At 51.5% G+C, this 19,088-nt stretch overlaps 1 protein-coding gene across 14 annotated transcripts in view; it reads left to right on the top strand.

Moving 5' to 3' along the window:
- INPP4A (inositol polyphosphate-4-phosphatase type I A) overlaps window positions 1-19,088 on the top strand; it is a 121,660-nt gene that overhangs the window by 39,943 nt on the left and 62,629 nt on the right. Inside the window, exon 1 of one of the 14 annotated variants that reach the window (XM_055539403.1) lies at window positions 18,744-18,799. The exons of the other annotated variants lie outside the window; for them this stretch is intronic. The gene's annotated coding sequence lies outside the window, so the exon portion shown is untranslated. Of the gene's footprint in view, window positions 1-18,743; window positions 18,800-19,088 lie in introns of those variants that run through there. 14 annotated transcript variants of the gene reach the window in all.

Consider the following 19,088-nt stretch of genomic DNA (forward strand, 5'->3'; position numbering starts at 1 on the left):
TGCAGTGTTCTGTTTGGAAGGCAGTCACGTGCAGCCCGCAGGTAAGGGGTGGGAGGTAGGCTCCACCCCTTTGAGGTGACAGGGTTGTTTACATAAATTGTTTGGAATGAGATTTGTCTCTTCTTCATTTATTCAGTCACTTATTTATATCAAAGAGGACTCTTAGATACGTATTTTTATACCTGGAGTTATAATTCAGTACTGTGTTATTTGGTTGTTCAGATTGTCCCAGCTTTGGCCACAGGAGCTCTTTTGGTTGGCTCCTATGTCCCTTTGACGTGCCCCCGTTATTATGGCTTTTTAAATTTTTTCTTTTGAGCATGTCTGTTCTTTGTTTTGTTTATTTTTTTGGCACTGCAAGATGCCCTGGGCTCACCTTTCATCTTTCCTGCCCCAGTCCTAGAATTGGCCACTTTTCCAAAGACCTCTCACTCCTTTTATTGGAGAATTGAATTAGAAACCAAGACCTGGGCACCAAGTGGTTAAATTATTGTTATTTCAGTGTCTGTGTCCTCAACTGAGCAATGAATGCAAAACACATAAGTGTGATACTATCAAGAAATAACTGAAAATATCCATTACTGGCCCTGCCCCTTCTAGGGCTCCTCAGACCCCGTTCCACAGTTGTCAACCTGACGTGCACCTCATTCGGCATCCTGTTTCTGGAGCTGTCTCTGTAGCGGTGATGATTTTACATGCACTCTCTCACTATGACTCTGAAGTCATCCACTCTTACCCTTTCATGATGGAGATGCAGTAAGCACATCTTGAATGAATGCTTCCTGCTCCCTGAGTCCTGTAGGGGCTCTTGGTCAGAGGAATAAAATCTAAATTTGAGAAGAGAACCTGATGGGAGAGAAGTTTGTGTGGACAGAAGTACCGCCGAGCTCCTTAGAGGGAGCGCCTCAGCTTGAGGCTGCCGTCCAGGCAGACGATCAAGAGATGGGGTTGGAGCTGGTCCTGCAGGCAGAGTGGGTGGGTGGGGAAGTGTTGTGGGAATCGTACTGTGGTGGCTACAGGTGCGGGGGCCAAATGGAAGCCTTCCTCCCCGACCTAAAGACCCTGGACCCTTGCCTTTGAGTGAGTGTGTGCATGCGTGTGTAAGTCCTGCCATCTTTGCTCTCAACCCCCCTGGGAGGCCAGATCACAGCTTGTTGCCTTAGCCCTGTGAGGGCTGGCAGTGGGAGTAGAGAGAAAAGGGTTATGAAGGCAAGAGAAATCTGGAAAGGAGAGCGGTCAGAACCCAGTGAGTGCACAGCGTGCTTGATGGTTCAGAAGCCATGCCAGAAATGTCTGAGCTCCTGAGAATGGTGGGCCTGAAAGGGAGAGGATGCAGGAGAAGCCAGTTTTGAAGGGAACGTGAGCTCAGGTTTCAGCGGGTGCCGGGAGTCTGCAGCGGGTGACTTCTTGACTTAGAAATGCTGGATTTAGCCTCAAGAGAGGAGGCGAGGGATTTGGCCATCATCTCCTGGCTGACTTGGTGGCTGAAAGCGTCGAGGTGCAGAAGGATGCAGGCGCGCCCCGAGGACGTGGCCCGGCCTGCCGTCTTGTCCGGCCTGTTGGCGCGGGAGCTGCCCTCGTGCTGAGTGGTGGACGGACTCGGGGTTGCCCAGGCACCACCGTCAGTACAGGTGGTAGGGTCTTTTCTCTGGGGCTTCTGTGTGCTGTGCTGGAACTCCTCTGACGGTCTCCTCCTGAGGGGGCTTTAACCCCAATGCTCTCTGCCTGGCGGAGCGAACCCTGCTTCTCCCCTTGCTGAGGCTGAGAGAGTGCCTACGAATGTGCCCCCCACCCCAGCTCCGGGTGTGACTTGTTTCTGGGAGGGAGATGGTGTGGGGGCATCTTGAACTATTTGAGTTTTGTCTTTGGATGACATGATATTTTGTGTCAGGCTTTTCCATCATCACTCCACACAGCCACCAAGTTCTGTCTGCCTTTTCCACTCCTGTATTGAATTAACATCTCTGTGGGATCCACGTGCCTGTGGGGTGATGTGGACAGTCTAGCAAGGCCCAGGATGATGGAGCTTACCCAGAATTCGTGTGACCCTGCAGGGGGTTTGGTGATGATGAGAAATGCCCAGATATGGGCTGGATTTGGGGCGGGACGGACTGAGAGACGAAGCGAGGAAGGCGCCTTGCTTCTGGCATGAACTGTGTGCAGGAGGATGGGGATGCCGATGCTGAGATGGAGAAGACTGGGGGGAAGCAAGAGGGAAGCCGGGGCGGTGCCGGTGGTCCCAGGGAGGGGAGGACGTCCTCATGAGGGGCTGGGTTATTCGGCCGGCTCCCTTTGTCAGACTGGGCTGCTTATCACACGGGAATCTCTAAAAAGACAGGAGAGTGTTGTCTGAGTGTTGTCTGAATGTTGTCTCTAGGTCTGTGGCTGGGGGCTCACGAAACCCTCCTGTGTCAGGGAACCAGTTTTGAAATGAGGAATGGTGCCTGCTCTGGAGAGTGGAGCCCGCGTGGGCGGGCTGGGACCCCACGGCAGTCCTCTCAGTTGGCCCTCACGCAGGCCCCCCTCCCTGCTGTGGTGTCATGGTTACATACGGAGGAAGAGCTTGGGTTTCGGGGAAGGGAGTTGAACACCTCAGTGGTCTGACATGAGGTGCTTCCAGAGGCACTTGGGGTCGGTCCAGTCCTGACTCCTTTATCATCCTCATGGAGATGCCTGCCTTCTCTCATCACATTTGAAACTGGGACTCCTCATCTCCTTGCCCTGGAATCAACATTAACCCTTGACACCAGCGCCTCCTCATCAGTGAGGTGGGAACCCAGGGTGCTTCGCCTCCTGCCCCTGCTGGGGGCACCGGCAAGTGGTGAGTAGGAAGACTGTGCTTGCAATGGCGGAAGGACACAGTGACGTGAAATATCTGGTACCTTGGGTGTCAGAACAGCTCATGGAGGGTTTGTTTTCCAAAATTATTGTTTTATAGTACTGTGTACTCTTACTTAGAACAAAATAAAACACTTTCCAAAGAAGAGAAGCATTTTTATGCCAACTTATTAACTAAAAAAAAAAACTATGGTGGTGAAAAACAAAGTTGCATTTCCTTATGTGATGGAGAAAAAAATCAAAGCCCAAACTGGATCACGTAGACAGTAGCAGGGACAGTGAGTTCCATCCATAGCTAAGTGCAGCTGAGACCTAGTTCATCACAAATGGTGTTTCCACAAGGGAATGGGAGGTGATCTTAGTGCACTTCCAGAGGTTTTTCATACATGGCTGTAGTAACATGGCAGGGCTGGTTGTTCTTGCATTTGAGGTAAGGCCTCTTGCTTTCACAACCGGTTCCCTGACACAGGAGTGTTTCATGACCCCCCCAGCCACAGACCCAGTGCTGGGTGGGGCCTGGGCAGCAGAAGGTAGACGAGTGCCTTGGGACCCCCAAGGCCCCCCCCAGGGGATGCTCTCATCTGAATGTTCACACGTACGCACGCACGCACACACACACACACACACACACACACACACACACAAGGTCTCATCTGGACAGTTTGGTTTCCAAGCCCCCTAGTGAGGGAGAAGCAACAGGTTTCAGTTGATAAGACCACTGGAAGCTGCTCGGCCTGACCCTCGTGAGGGAGAAGCAGCAGGTGTCAGTTGATAGAGTACTGGGAGCTCTCGGCCTGACCCTCGTGAGGGGAAGCAGCAGGTGTCAGGTGATAGAGCACTGGGAGCTCTCGGCCTGACCCTCGTGAGGGGAAGCAGCAGGTGTCAGGTGATAGAGCACTGGGAGCTCTCGGCCTGACCCTCGTGAGGGGGAAGCAGCAGGTGTCAGGTGATAGAGCACTGGGAGCTCTCGGCCTGACCCTCGTGAGGGGGAAGCAGCAGGTGTCAGGTGATAGACCACTGGGAGCTCTCGGCCTGACCCTCGTGAGGGGGAAGCAGCAGGTGTCAGGTGATAGAGCGCTGGGAGCTCTCGGCCTGACCCTCGTGAGGGGGAAGCAGCAGGTGTCAGGTGATAGGCCACTGTCAGGTGATAGACCGCTGGGAGCTCGCGGCCTGACCGCAGGTGAAGAGAGCAGAGCCAGCATCACAAGTGGATGTAGCCGGAAAAGGAGCGGCGAGCTGGGTGCGTTTCAGAGGGAAGCAAGCAGCCCTTGTGCCCCAGGTGGGAGGCCCTTTGAACTCAGTCGTGGACGTGTTTAGTGGTGTTCATCCTCTTCCCCGCACCACAGATGGGATGACATCCCCAGGGCTGTTGCAGGATGTGCAGGTTCGATCCCTGGTGGTGAAAGATCCTGCATGCTGTGTGCTGCAACCAAAAAAAAAAAAGGCGTCAAAAGCTGCTGCGCCCACCCAGCACTCCATTCATAATGTGTGGGTCACTTGAGAGAAATGAGCCACTGCCCTTGACCCCAGCCCTAGAGCAGGTACTCAGAGACTTGCTGAGGAAGAGAGGTTAGCTGTAAGGACAGAAAGCTCTGACACTCTTCCCAAAGGTACTGAATTTATGTATAACAGAGTATGGGAAGCTCAGATGTAAGCATACTGTCAGGAACAAGACAAGGAGATCTTGGTCATCAGTAGAAACAAGAGGCCAGTAACTCCATGTTAGCAACAGCCAGAACTTGAGCAAAGACCAGAGAGAGAGAGAGAGCCAAGAAGAGCCCTCCTGAGGTCAGAACAAGCCTCAAACGCTGACATCAAGAATTATCCCTGCAAAAAGGCCTGCATTTAACTGATCAGGCTGCACAGCAATTGATGCCCCAGAATATTGTCAAAAATAATCAGCCAGCAATTCATGGATCCTTACAGCTGGGTGTAATAACCTCAGAGGCAGGGAGCTTCACAGAGAGATCAGGGAAGAGAAAAAGAAAGCCCCATAAAACCGTTGTCATCCCAGGGAGACTGTGCACACCCAAGGCCATGTCCCCTGAGGAACAGCATCAGAGGCTGCAAACTGGGGAAAGCAGGGAGTCATGAGGGGATGGACTCGACTAAACTATTAATAGTTCAGCTGAGTCACTGGAAAAATAAGCACTCAGAAACAAGCCCTGCAGGGAGAAGATCAGTATTCAGAACTGCGGCTATATATTGCCTACAAGGTCTAATTTTTAAGAGAAAAGGATAACTTGTAAAGGAATAAGTAAGTGTGATTTTTTTTTTTAAAGCATCAGAAATTACTTGAAAGAAGGCCCAGATGTTGGGTTTAACAGACAAAGACTTTAAAGCAGCTGTTGTAAATATAACAGAATCCTCCTGAAACGCAGGAGAACCAGGTTCGATCCCTGGGTCGAGAAGATCCCCTGGAGAAGGAAATGGCAACCCACTCCAGTATTCTTGCCTGGGAAGTCCCATTGACAGAGGAGCCTGGTGGCCTAGTCTGTGGGGTCACAAGAGTTGGATGTGACTTAGCAAGTAAACCACCACCAAGGGGAATCACAGTTAAAGAAGTAAAGAAAGGTCTGATGACAATGTTTGATCAATTAGAGAATACAAAAAAACCCCAAACAAACTATAAAATGAACTAAATGGAAATTCTGGAGTTGAAATGTAAAATAACCAGGATGAAGAATTCACCAGAGGACCAAAACAGTAGATGTGAACTAGAAGAAAGTAGAATAAGTGAACTTGAAGATAGAGTGATAGAGATTATGCAGTTCAAATGATAGAAAAAAAAAGTGAAGAAAATGCACAGAACCTCAAGAAACGTGGGACACCATGAAGCTCAAGAAAGTGCATGTAATAAAAGTTTTGCGAGAGGAGAGAGAGGAACAGAAAAAAAATATGAGAATAAATCTTGTTGAAAACTTCCTAAATTTGATGAAAAAACAATCTCCACATCCAAGAAACATAATGAACTCTCCCAAGTGGCATGAACACAAAGAAATCCACACCCAGGCACTTCATAGTAAAAAAAAAAAAAAATGTTGGAAAGACAAAGAAAAAATCTCAAAAAGCAGCAGGAGAAGAATGACTCAATTGTGCTGAGAATCCCAGTAAGATTAACAGACTTCGGTTATTGGAAACAGCGGAGACCAGAGGCAGAGTTGTGGATGGCATATTCAAAGTCCTGAAAGAAAAAAAAAAGCCAACCAAGGATCTTATATCCAGCAAAAATGTCTCTCAGAAATGAAGGTAAAATAAAGATATTTTCAATGGAAAAATAAGCCAAAAAACCCCCCAGAGAATTTGTGGTCAGCAGACCCACCTTACAGAAAATATAAAGGAACTCCTTTGGGCTGAAAGCAAATGACCACAGCTGATTATTCAAATCCATATGAGGAAGACAAAGAGTGCTTAATTATATAATTATATGAGACAATGTAAATGCATATATCTCTCCTTTTTTAACCGATTTTTAAAAACATCTTTTTAAAGTAAAACGTATATTACTTTGTTCTTGGGCCTAGGACATTTAAAAAAGTAATGTGTTTGATAGTAACAGCATAAAGGAAGCAGATGAGAGCAAAACTGTATTGGTGTAAGGAATTTCCACAGGATAATAGGAAGAGAACCAGAAATAGTGAATAATAAGGTGAATGTAACAAACTCTGTAAATATGTACTTGCTTCCCTTCTCTCACTTCTTTGAAAACATGAAATTATATAAAGAAATGATAACAATCTCTTTAGGGGATTGTAATATATATAAGAATAATATGTATAACAATAATTGAACAGAAAGAAAATAGAACGGTATAGAAACAGTGTTTCCATATCTCACTGGAATTAGGTGGGTAGAGGAATTAAAGGTTACACTGGAGAATATTCACTTAATGTGAAGGAAAGCAGTAAACGAGGACGAGAGGAACGAAAAAGCCAGAGACGTCTATGCCCTTGCCACCTTCAAATGGTGTTTATTATAAGGGTATAAACTAAATATTAGAGCTTGCCTGTGTTTCTTTAATTCTACATGAAAAGAAATTTTATTAGCTTTCTCTGGATAGAGCCCTCATCTGTCTCCCATTTATCCTGGGTCTTTGGGTCAAAAGTGTATTTTAAATGTGTTCAGAACAGGTACACACCTGACCAGGAGGCTGTAAAGATAAAAGGAGCAATGCTGGAGTGAGGGAGGTGCTTGGGGCCTGGAGTTTATGACCTGGGGTTGTTGTGACCTTGTGACCTAGTATCGGTCACTTTTCCATCTCTGACAGTGGGTTGAAGTGTTAGAAAGGTCACCTTGGGCACTCAGATAATGACTGGGAAGTACTTAACCATGGCTCCCCGCTCCCCAGAGGTCTGACGTGGGGAGGAGAGAGAGGGGATTCAGGGCCTCTGCTCAGTGTCAGGGCTGCACCCTTTGTGAGCAGAAAGGGGGAGAGGGGTCACTTTACCAGGTCCGGTCCTTGACTCTTCCTGGCAGCACCCACCAGCGTAGCTGCTGGGCTCGTGCAGTGTATTAGAGGATGCCAGGTAGCATCTGGTGTGCAAGCATGTTGTCACAGACTGAGGTGTGTGTCTCCCCCCACGCCCCCACCAGATTCACATGTTGAGTCCCTAGCTCCTGAGGTTTGGAAGGCAAATCTGGCATTTCTGAAAGAGCTGCTGCCAGGCGACCCTGTTCCAGGTGCATCGCTGTGCATGCCAGACCCACAGACACTCAGAGGCTTCTACCACCAGGCTGGCCATTAAGGAGAGCTGAAGGAGGACAGGGAGAAGGCCATTTCTGGTATCTGGAGATAGCATCTCTAAAGAGTTAATTAAGTTTAAATGAGGTCATAAGAATAGGCCCTAGTCCAGTTGGATTTGGTGGCAGAGGAAATAGCATCCCACTCCAGTTTTCTTGCCTGGAAAATTCCCTGGACAGCGGAGCCTGGCAGGCTACAGTCCATGGGGTTGTGAAGAGTTGGACATGACTAAGCACGCACACACACCTTATAAGAAGAAGATGAGACGCTGGGGAGGTGCACAGAGAACAGTCCATGTGAGGACACGGAGAAGATGCCGCGTGCACACCAAGGGGAGGGGCTTCGGAGAGCCTGCCAGCAGCCTGATCTTGGGCATCCAGCCTCCAGAACTGCGGGAAAACGTGTCTGCTGTGTAGGTCCCCCCTTCTGTGATACTGTGTTAGGCCACCCGGGCAGACTGATGCGTGGCTAGTGTGGAGTCTCAGGGTTCTCTGTTGATCCCCACCGTGTTATTGCCAGATTGGCCCACTGAGGAGCTGGGAAAGTAGTCCCACTCAGAAATTCAGACATGCAAGATAATTACGAGTAAAGAGGCTGCTTTGGACACAGTCTTCTCTCTGACCTCCTTCAGATCTGTGTGATAACCAGCCTGGGGGCAGAAGCCAGCTGCATGACTGAGTGGTGGGCACAGTAATGCACCCAGAACAAGGTCGGCTGGCAGCGGTTATCCCAGAAATGCCAGGTTCGCCTTGCGTTTTGATCCCGTTTTTCTAAAACTGTGGAGCACAGTATTTTTAGAGCTGCTTTGCAGTTTCTCTTTATGAACCTTTCTTTGGGTACATCATTTAATCCTCTCAGCCAGCCTAGTTTAAGATCTGCAGAGTGCTATATTTATTTGACTTTATTTGAAATTTCAGGGCTTTTCAGAACGTTGCTCCAAGAAAATCGGATGAATACGGAACTCTAGAATTTGTGCCTTAAAAGGCTTAACTGCTAATTCGTGTGTACGTTTTCTCATGATTATTTCTCCCTCTTTTTTTTTTTTTCTAGGCCATCTAGGGCAGGGAAATTAAAAACTCCGCTGGAGTTAGTGTCAGAAGATCTTTTTTAAAAAATTAATTTCATTTTTTGGGGCAGTTTTGGCTTCGTAGCAGAAAGTACAGAGCATTGCCATATATGCCCCGTCCCCACAGAGAGAGCTGCAACTTCTCAAGGACAAGAGGGACAGATCCTTCTTTGTGGAGGAGGAGTATCTTTCTTGGCAAGACTCATGGCCTTTAGTGATCAGGTGGAGGGTGTCAGACCACCCCCCAGGCTGTGGCTTGAGTGAGCTTGGACCTGACGCCCAGCAGAATCTCGCCACATCTGCCGGGGGAGCCACGGGAGGCGTCACTGGCAGGCCCAGATCTAATTCCTGGAGAAGCCTCCCCACTGCCCACAACCCAGGCTGTGTCACCCTCCAGAAAGAAGGTGTCATTTAAAGATTTAAATCTTAACTGCTACCTTTTCAGTGCATTTTTGCCTTTGTATCTCATTTGACTCTTAGCAAGGCGTAGGGTCACTTAAATTTAACTTGTGATCTACAAAGCCTTTACACACACTTTCTTTTCTTTCTTTTTTAATAGAGATACGGTTGTTTATTGCTTAACATCTGACAGACGAAATGACAAGTTATTGTTGTTCAGTTGCTAAGTGTGTCCAACTCTTTGTTACCCCATGGACTGCAGCACGCCAGGCTTCCCTGCCCTTCACCATCTCCCAGAATTTTCTTAAACTCATCCATTGAGTCAGTGATGCTCTCCAGCCATCTTATGCTCTGCCACCCTCTTCTCCTTTTGCCTTCAATCTTCCCCAACGTCAGGATCTTTTCCAGTGAGTCGACTCTTCACATCAGGTGCCAAAGTATTGAAGCTTCAGCTTTAGCATTGGTCCTTCCAATGAATATTCAGGATTGATTTCCTTTAGGATTGATTGGTTTGATCTCCTTGCAGTCCGAAGGGACTCTCAAAAGTTTTCTCTAGCACCACAATTCAAAAGCATCAGTTCTTTGGTGCTCAGCCATCTTTATGGTCCATCTTTCACATTCATACGTGGTTACTGGAAAAATCAACGCTTCAACAATGCAGATTTGTCAGCAAAGTGATGTCTCTGCTTTTTCATATGCTATCTAGATTTGTCTTAGATTTCCTTCCAAGGAGCAAGAGTCTTTTAACTTCATGGCTGCAGTTACTGTCCACAGTGATTTGGGAGCCCAAGAAGATAAAATTTGTGACTGCTTCTACTTTTTCCCCTTCTGTCTGCCATGATGTGATGGGACTGGATGCCGTAATCTTCGTTTTTTGAATGTTGAGTTTTAAGCCAGCATTTTCACCCTTTTATTTTACCCTCATCAAGAGGCTCTTTAGTTCCTCTTCAGTTTGTGCCATTAGAGTGGTATCATCTGCATATCTCAGAGAAGGCAATGGCATCCCACTCCAGTACTCTTGCCTGGAAAATCCCATGGATGGAGGAGCCTGGAAGGCCGCAGTCCATGGGGTCGCTAAGAGTCGGACATGACTGAGTGACTTCACTTTCACTTTTCACTTTCATGCATTGGAGAAGGAGATGGCAACCCACTCCAGTGTTCTTGCCTGGAGAATCCCAGGGACGGGGGAGCCTGGTGGGCTGCTGTCTATGGGGTCACACAGAGTTGGACACGACTGAAGTGACTTAGCAGCAGCAGCATCTGCATATCTGAGATGGTTGGCATTTCTCCCAGCAGTCTTGATTCCAGCTTGTGATTCATTCAGCCCAGCATTTCACATAATGTACCCTGCACATAAGTTAAATAAGTAGGGTGACAATATGCAGCCTCGTCGGACTCGTTTCCTAATTTTGAACCAGTCTGTCATTCCATGTACTCTTGAAACTGTTGTTTCTTGGCTTTCATACAGGTGTCTCAGGAGACAGGTAAGGTGGTCTGATATTCCTGTCTCGTTAAGAATTATCAACATTTCATTGTGATCCATATAGTCAAAGGCTGTAGCATAGTCCGTGAAGCAAAAGTAGATGTTTTTCTTGAATTCCCTTGCTTTCTCTATGCACAGCATGGCTCATAGCTTCACTTAGTTATGTAAGCCCGTTTGCCATGACAAGACTGTGATCCATGAAGGGAAATGACAAGTTACCTTCTCTCAATATACATGGATGGAAACTGGGCATGATACCCACAATAAAAGCTCCCAGTTCAAAGGAGGAAGGACCAGAGACCTGGTTCACACAGCTCTCATTACCACCTGCTTCCTAATAGTGGAGAAAATGTCTTTGTCCACCGATTTGTCTTTCCTGAGTTTCATCATCTTGGAGGGTCTTGCTCTTTGCTTTTCAGCCAAGGTAGGCAGTGGGGGTAGATTCTGTTCAGGCTGTCTTATGTTTGTCTTACTTAAGTGGTTTTCAAAGGGAAGGCCCCACACATGGCAGAATGCCTTCTCACGGCACACACACTTCCTTCACTGAGCTCTGCAGCAAGTCTCTAAGGTGGGGTTGTGTCCCCAGCTTGATGACAGAGGATGGGGGCTCTGAGAAGAGCTGCCCACAGGCCAGCAGTGGGTGGCGCTGGGGCTCAGGTGCCTGGCTGCAGGCCCTGTGTCTCCTAAAGGGGCCTGTCTGCCCCTGGATGCCAGCCTTGAATCTGAATCAATTCGTTTCTATACACTTGGATATTTAACTAATTCAAGATGTCATGTGTGGGAAATTTAAAGTTAAAACACTTACTTAAAGAGAAACCTCTGAGCCAGTGCTGCGGTGCAGTCACGACAGAAGTCCCCCCAGCCCCCGCCGCCCAGCCCCCAGGGCCCAGCCCCCACCCCCCCAGCCCCCACCGCCCAGCCCCCAGGGCCCAGCCCCCGCCCCCCAGCCCCCGCCCCCCAGCCCCCACCGCCCAGCCCCCAGGGCCCAGCCCCCAGGGCCCAGCCCCCGCCGCCCAGCCCCCAGGGCCCAGCCCCCGCCCCCCAGCCCCCGCCCCCCAGCCCTCGCCGCCCAGCCCCCAGGGCCCAGCCCCCGCCCCCCAGCCCCCGCCGCCCAGCCCCCAGGGCCCAGCCCCCACCCCCCCAGCCCCCGCCGCCCAGCCCCCAGGGCCCAGCCCCCACCCGCCCAGCCCCCAGGGCCCAGCCCCCTCCGCCCAGCTCCCACCGCCCAGCCCCCGCCGCCCAGCCCCCAGGGCCTGCTGTCAGGGGTGCTGGGACTCGTGCTGTCTCTGCGAGGGTGCCAGAGAGGGGCTGGAGTCCCGCTGTGTGGCCCAGACTCGCTTCTTGTCCTCGGGGTGGTGGGAAGATGCCGCTCTTCTCTGCCCCGTGGCGTCCTTGCCAAGGCAGGAGTCTTCACTTCCCCGGAGCTGGGGAAGGCTTTGTGAGGAGCACGTGACAGGCAGAGCACACGCAGTTACGCAGTGTGGGGCAGCCTAGCGGGTAGGGTAGTAGATTGGGGAAGAAGCAGTGGGGAGGCCGGGGCCTCACCCAGCAGGAAGGGCACACAGCTGCCCCGAGTTGGTGAATTGCCTGAGGCCTGATGGCTGAGTTAAAACCCAGAGCAGCCAAGACCCTGACTCTGGGTCACTTGTGTTTCCCTGAGTTTCTGTCTTGCGTGTGGCTGGCGAGCGTCTGACGCTCCGCGCAGTGTTCTGCGGCACGGCGCTGGCAGGCGTACCGCTGCTGTGAGCAGCGTGTCAGGGTGTCTGAAGGACCCCAGGCCTCAGATGGACGCACTGGCCCCTGCTCCCTTTCGGGTCAGTCCCTGCCCGATGGGTGTGCATCCGGCCCCTTCCCGAGCTGGTCTGCTTACCCCGGTGAGTGGGTGGGACGATGGTCCTGGGGTGCTGGGTGGTGCCTGTGTGGGTCTGGCCGAGTCACCCAAGGGAGGAGGACGTTCCATGCGCTGGAGGTCCCGGCTCTCTGCCAGGGTCCTGACTGCTCCCCAGGGGTCAGGGCCTAGGTGTCTGGGAGGAGGTACCTTGCTCTAGGCCAGCTTTCGGCTTTTAGTTTTTCTGCACATTTCTTCTAGTGGGACATGGGAACAAATCTAAAGCATGAATTTTGACGGCACATTTTCCCTGATCTCTAGTATCCAACTCCCAAGAATGTTTAAAAAAAAAAAGTGAAAGCACAAGTAGAGATTTTAATTAGTTTTCACTGTCGCTGCTCTTGGCAATGGTAATTTTACACGAAGTGTGTACCAGGGAGACGCGTTATGGAGGCCTTTGATCTCAATGCATTCTCTGCGCCATAGAACTCAACTGTGAATTTCAGAGACAAAGAAATAACCCTAGAGGTTATATTTGGACTGTTTTTTTTTTTTTTTTTTTACACAGCTATTCTTGTTAGCATTCTTTTTCTAAACAAAAAGCACAACCACCCTAGGGATCTTTCTGGAACAAGGGGACAATGAAAGAAAGGAAAGATGGTTCTGGTAACTTCCTTGAGGGGTCACATCCCTCTTGGCCTAGGGTGTGGTTGTGGAGGGGGCCTCTCAAAAGCGAAAATGGCTCTAGTGTAAGGTATGTGCTAATAGACCAGAAATTGCTTGGCCTCTTCAGTTACTAAGTGGTTTTAGTTCCTTTTGTGGTTGTTGCCTTGTTGGGTTTCACTTTTTATTTGCAGAATTGAATCTTGCTTCCCTCAGAGCTGGGGAGCCTGTCCTGACTCTCGTTGTCCTGATGACAAAATGGCCTTTGGGCCCCCGGAGACCTGCCGGGGCAGAGAGCTGTCCTGTATGTGTTGGTCCCCACCTTAGCCCAGCCTTACGAGGCCTGAGATGGTTTGTACCGAGGGACCGAAGGGTTTGTTTTCAGAAGCCCAAGATGAGAGCTCAGGAGTACGCAGGAGAGCTCTGCATCGCCTGCGGTCTGGATCCCAGCGCCGGGGCCTGGTGTCAGGGACTCCCTCGCACTGACCCCGTCCTGGCCCTGCAGGCCGGGCAGTCCGTTCCCGGCAGCACAGGGCTTCCCTGTCCCCCTGGAGTGATAGTCCGTGAGCGAGCCTGGGCCTTTGCAGTCAGCGCTGTCCACGCTGCATCTGGGCCATCTCCCTTCCTCACCACCCCACAGCCCGGGGCCTGCATTTCCCTCTGTCTGGGTGTTGTCTGAACATCTTACTCCTTTGTTACGTCGCCGGGTGCTTGTAAGCAGGGGCACCTCTGACTCACCTGGCGTCTCCTCAGAGTGCCTGCTGGACACATGAGCGAACAGCTGCTGTTCCAGGCTGCAGGCTCCAGGGTCACTCGGGGGGTGTGTGGCAGGGGGCGGGAGGGCCGCCGGGCCAGGCCTGCCAGTGGAGCGCAGAGCTGCTGTCTGCCCTGGCCCCGGTCTGCCCCTGTCGGCTTGCCCTCACTGGAGGTTGGGGTGCGGTGGCACGGCTGGCTGGTGTGCTGTTGAGCATGAACTGGGTGTGGATGGTGCCTGACCTGCCTGCTGGGGCTCCCCAAACCTGCATTCGGTTGGGGCAGCTTTGAGCGCCACCCTGAGAAACAACTGGGGCTCTGGTCACTGCCCTCAGCTCTTTCTAAATCACCTTCTTGGGTTCTCATCGTCCCTGCCACTGTTGGCTTTGCACTCAGAGCCATGGCCAGACTGCCGTGGGACAGGCCCCTGGAAGGCCTCAGTGAGACTCCTCTTTGCCCTGGTCAGGATGGGGGTTCCAGGCCATCTTTGAGGGGCAGCCTGTGAAGGGAAACACAGTTGGTAGGGGAGCCATGGGCCCTCTCCCCGCACGCCAGTCTCCCCCTCAGCTCTGGGAGGGAAGGATGGGCAAAGGGAGACTGGGAGGTCAGCCCTGGTAGGGGAGTGGGGGCTGCTCACCTCTCTGTTGGCCAAGCCTCCTCCTCCTGGCCCAGGTGCCCAGGTGAAGTGCGGGCAAGAAAGGACTCTCCTGTGGGCCATGCCCGCCTCCCTGCCCGTCAGCCACAGAGCGAGTTGCTGTCTCAGTTGCATCACAGCCGAGTAACACAGCCAAGCAGCTGAAGCTGGAGAGGTCACCTGGCACAGAGGAGCCTGCCCTGTATTCCCTGTGTGAACCCGGGGCCCTGAAGTCCTGTCGGAGTTTGCTGTGTTCTCCACCGGGTAGTGTCCATGGTAGCAGCTGGAGGAGCAGCCGGTACACCCCCACCAGACCCACACGTGGTAAAGCTCGCAGGACGAGTGCCCTGCGGGGCATCCCACAGCGTGTCGCCTGGGACGTCTCCCTCCAATTTGGGTTTGTTGGTGCAGAAGGTGAGCTTGGCCTGGTTGGGTGCTGCCCACTGGAAGGCCTGGGGCTGGCCGGCCATCCCAGTCTCCTGGCTCACTGCCTTGTTCCAGAAATAACTGTCTTCCCGGCATTTCATTGATCTGTGGTGATGCTTCGCATTTCTAGCCCTTTATGGAATAATGTTCCTGCTCAGAAAGTTTTATATTCTCTCATGAATAGAAGGCCAACTTTGACGCTTCTGGCTTAGAAAACAAACTCTCCTAGTGATTATAAAAATAAACTGAAAAATAAGCAATGAACTGAACCCACCCTGCTCATGTCATCTGAAGCACATGGAACTTTCCAGTTACGGTCAGGCCCGCTTTGGCTGTGGTCGTCCAGAAGGTAACGTGGATGACAGTGGCGTGGACCTGCCATGCCTCGTCAGGCCCACACAGCGTCCTGCAGAAGGTGCGGGAGTGCGGGGCCCAACAAGAGCCCATGGCAGGCTGCCCGTGCATGTGGCTGATCAGAAGCACTGTGTGGTCTGAGGCCAGCGCAGAAACCCCAGAACCTGGGGAGAGCCTGAGGCCTTCTGATGGGTCAGCTCTGGGAGCTGGACCCGCCTGTGTTTTCCCAAAGCTCCACTAGAATGGAGTTTGGGAAGTTGAAGTCCTGCACTAACAACTTGTCTTCTAGTGACTGGAACCAAAGCCTGGCTTTCTGCTTGCTCACTCACCAGCAGGTGCAGCTCCATTGGGTCGGGCCTGGTGGGGGCGTCCAGCTTCTCTGCTGGGAGTGCACTTGGCATTAGGTTTGTGAAAAATACAGGCGGGTCTTCGAGACAGTAGTGTCCCTGGGTGGGTTAACGCTGGTCAAGACCTGTGTGTCTCCACGTAGGGTCTACTTTGCTGTGTCAGGCCACTGCCCGAGTGACACGCTGGTTCATGTTCCTTGGAAAAACTTGAAGGACGTTGTGGGCATTTTGTAAGGAGGGGGAGAAATGTGTATTATTCTTGAATTGTGGAGTGTGTACCACCGGTGTGAGGTGGGGACAGCCCGGTGACTATTTCCCAAGCTCCTCGGCACATTCTTCGCTGACTAAACCAGGATATTCTATAGCGAACGAATCAAACCTGTTGGAGGCAGCGCAGAGGAGGAAACCGCAGTAGTCAAGCAAAGAGCGAGGACCCCCTGCTAATTACGTTATGTGTCAGCACCAAAAGTAGGTCCGGAGTGATGACTTGCCGACTTGGGGTCAGTGTATTTTTCATCCTTCTTTCCCACTGAAATGTAACATGACTTCATGGTATTCTACAAACCCGGTCTCCACCATCAGAAATGTGCAACATTTTATGTATATATACGTATATGTATGTATACACATACACACACATATATATATTTTTTTAATTTCAGTATCAGTATTGTTGGCTAGTTTTGTCCGTTCATCCTGCTCACTTTGTGTTTTTTAAAGCAATTTATTTTGAAATATTTTGACAAAAATAGGTTATTTTTGTCAAGAAGCTTAATCTCCACTTAGGAAAAGGAGCGCAAACATGAAATTATGCACCCCCCCCAATAAAAGACACTGTTCTCATCCCAGAGCTCTCTCTTGCCTCCTCTAAGAAGACCCGTTCCATCGCTCGTGTCTGTGGTGCTGACCAAAAGCCAGACGCGGGCTCAGGACTGGTTACCCAGAGAAGGCACTTGTAAAGCATGTGGCTGGTGACAGAGAAGGAAATTCTGTTTAGCGTGTCTTGAATCTGAACTATTTCCTTCAAAGGAGGTCCTGAAAAGGGATGGAGTAAAGAAAGTAATGTTCCAAATAAACCTTGTAAGACGAAAACGATAACTTGTGAAAGAGCTTAAAGATCGAGGGCCTCTGCAAGTGGACAAGCTTATGCCTTTTATTAGCGTTTGTCTGTCGCTTAAATTACTGGTCCTGGTGCCCTGTGTTGGTTTTGGGAGAGAGACTGGACTAGAAAGACCCACCTTCTGGTCTTGACTTCCCTCTGTAGCTCATGACCTTGGACAAGCCCTCTGGCCCCGTAAGCCTGGGTCCTGTCTGTCATACGCTGCCAGGCAGCGAACATGGCCACCTGGGCAGGCGTTTTCTACCTGACAAGGTTTTCTTTCCATGGAGACCAGGTGAGGTGGTGAGCAGCCGGTGGGGGGGCGGGGTACACTCTGGACTGGCAGGTCGTGGTCGTCTCCTCTCTTGAACTCCTCGCACGTGTTGAAAATGTTACGAGAAGCTTGGCCTTTTGTGAGAATCGGGCAGCAGATAGCAAGTCTAGGGAGAGCCTAACTCGGGAGTGGCGGGTGGGACAGACAGTCGGCCGCCCCATCCCATGGCCGCAGTGCTTGCTCCCACTACGGGGCCCCGAGGGTGGTGCTGGGGCCGTTCTTACACAGAAGCCCCCGAGCTGCATGTTGCACTTTTCTCTGCAGCTTTCTTGATTTCATGTAAGAGAGCGAAACAATGTGTTAGGGTGCTCTGCCATCCCTGGGTCCCACTCACAGTCCAGGGAGTGTGGCCCCATCCCCGCCCTCTGCCCAGCTTGACAGCTTCCTTTTGGGGGACCGTGGCTGCGGGCCGCCGTTCCTGTGACCAGCCAGCTGCTGGGAAAATCTCAGTAGCCATTGCAGGCTTCCAGGCCTCAGGCCAGGCAAGGATGGGGTGGAAGGTATGGCAGGATAGTCCTTCTGGAGTCACTTAAGGTCACGTCTGGGTGATGGCTTCTGTATAGCGGCCGTACCTATCATGTTAAATTAAGGTGCACTTGAGTTCATTTGTGCTGGGGTTCTGTTTGTTGTTAATTTGTAGATCCCTTTTAGCTTTAGTTTAAGAGTTCCAAGAAAAGTGTTTATACCTAATTCATATTTATGTTATCCATTTAAAATAATGTGAAAGGCAACGACCACTGCAAGTTCTTTGACTTTTCTCTTTGAAGGTTAAGAAGCACTTGCTTTAGGGGCTCTCTGTTCGGCTGTGACTTGAGACCATTTGGTCCGGCCCCACCTCCCGCCTCTGGGTGGGAACTCGTCCCACAGGCTCAGGTGTCAGGGCAGCACCCGTGCTACCATGTGTCTCCCCTCAAGCCAGGGGGCACCTGCCCTGGGAGAGAGCTGGGGTGGGGGCTCGGGGACGATCCTTGCATTTGACCTCTTTGGTGGCTGCAGCCAGAGTGTTGACAGTGGGGGCTGTCAGAGGGAGGGGGGACATGTGTATACCTGTGGCTGATTCAAGTTGCCGTATGGCAGAAACCAACACAATATTGTAAAGCAGTTATCGTCCAATTAACGATGAATTAAAAACAAGTGGGGACTGTCGGCTGCACCACGTGTGCAGGGCCGTCGGCAGCAGGGGCGGACAGCGTGGAGGGGCGAGGTGGGGAGGAGAGAGCCGAGCAGAGCTGTCCCTGCTGCCGACGTGGGCTCTGCAGGCCGGCTCAGCCATTTTCCTGCCCAGGTTTTGTAAGTCAGCCCAGACCTTTATGAAGATGCAACTTTTCTGCTTAAACCCACCGGCATGGGATACTCCAGCTTGCAGCACAAGGTCCTGTCTGTCAAGTGTGGTTTTCTGGCCAGGCTAGGAGCCCTGTCACTGAGCCCCCCAGGACAGGTCAGCGAGCAGAGGGTGCTGCTGCAGCTGGGGTGTGGGCCACCGCCCTGGGAGGGCACCCGCTCTGTGCACTCTGGCCCCAGGAGCCCTGAGCAGCTGCAGCCACACCCACGTTGGCCGCTCTCTTCACTGAGAGCACAGACCTCTCCCACAAGGGAGGAGCACAGGAACAGGGTCGGGGTGGGGGGGGGCTTCCGCCGCGGTGGCTGGAGGGAGTCAGCCCCAGCCTCCAGGTGGCCAGTTCTGGGCGGGGGGAGGCAGAGACAGGCACAGGCCAGGCCCTGCAGCCTTGGGTTTGGGTGGAAAGAGAAGAGAAAGTGTCTCAGGCAGAGAACAGGACAGTCCAGCGCTGGGAGCCAGAGTTCCCTGCCGGCTGCGTCTAGAACCCACCTTTGAGTGAGTGCCTGGGGGTGGGGCCTTGGGTCTGTGATGACACCTTCCTTCATTGACTGCAGACAAGCTGAGCCCCGGGTCCCAGGGAAGCCCTGGTCCTGCCCTCTCTGATCCCCTGGGAGACGCATGTCTTCACAGACAGTGGGAATCAATAAATACTGGATGGTTTCTTCCATCCCAAACACATGTATTTGGGGATTTCTGTGGTCTTGCCGAGAGTCCAGCACAGAGACAGACTTTCATTTAATTATGTGAGGGCTTCGAGTGGCCCAGATGACAGAGGAGCAGGCCG

The sequence above is a fragment of the Bubalus kerabau genome, chromosome 11 (assembly GCF_029407905.1).
Source record: "Bubalus kerabau isolate K-KA32 ecotype Philippines breed swamp buffalo chromosome 11, PCC_UOA_SB_1v2, whole genome shotgun sequence".
In the NCBI taxonomy this organism is placed as follows: Eukaryota; Metazoa; Chordata; class Mammalia; order Artiodactyla; family Bovidae; genus Bubalus; species Bubalus kerabau.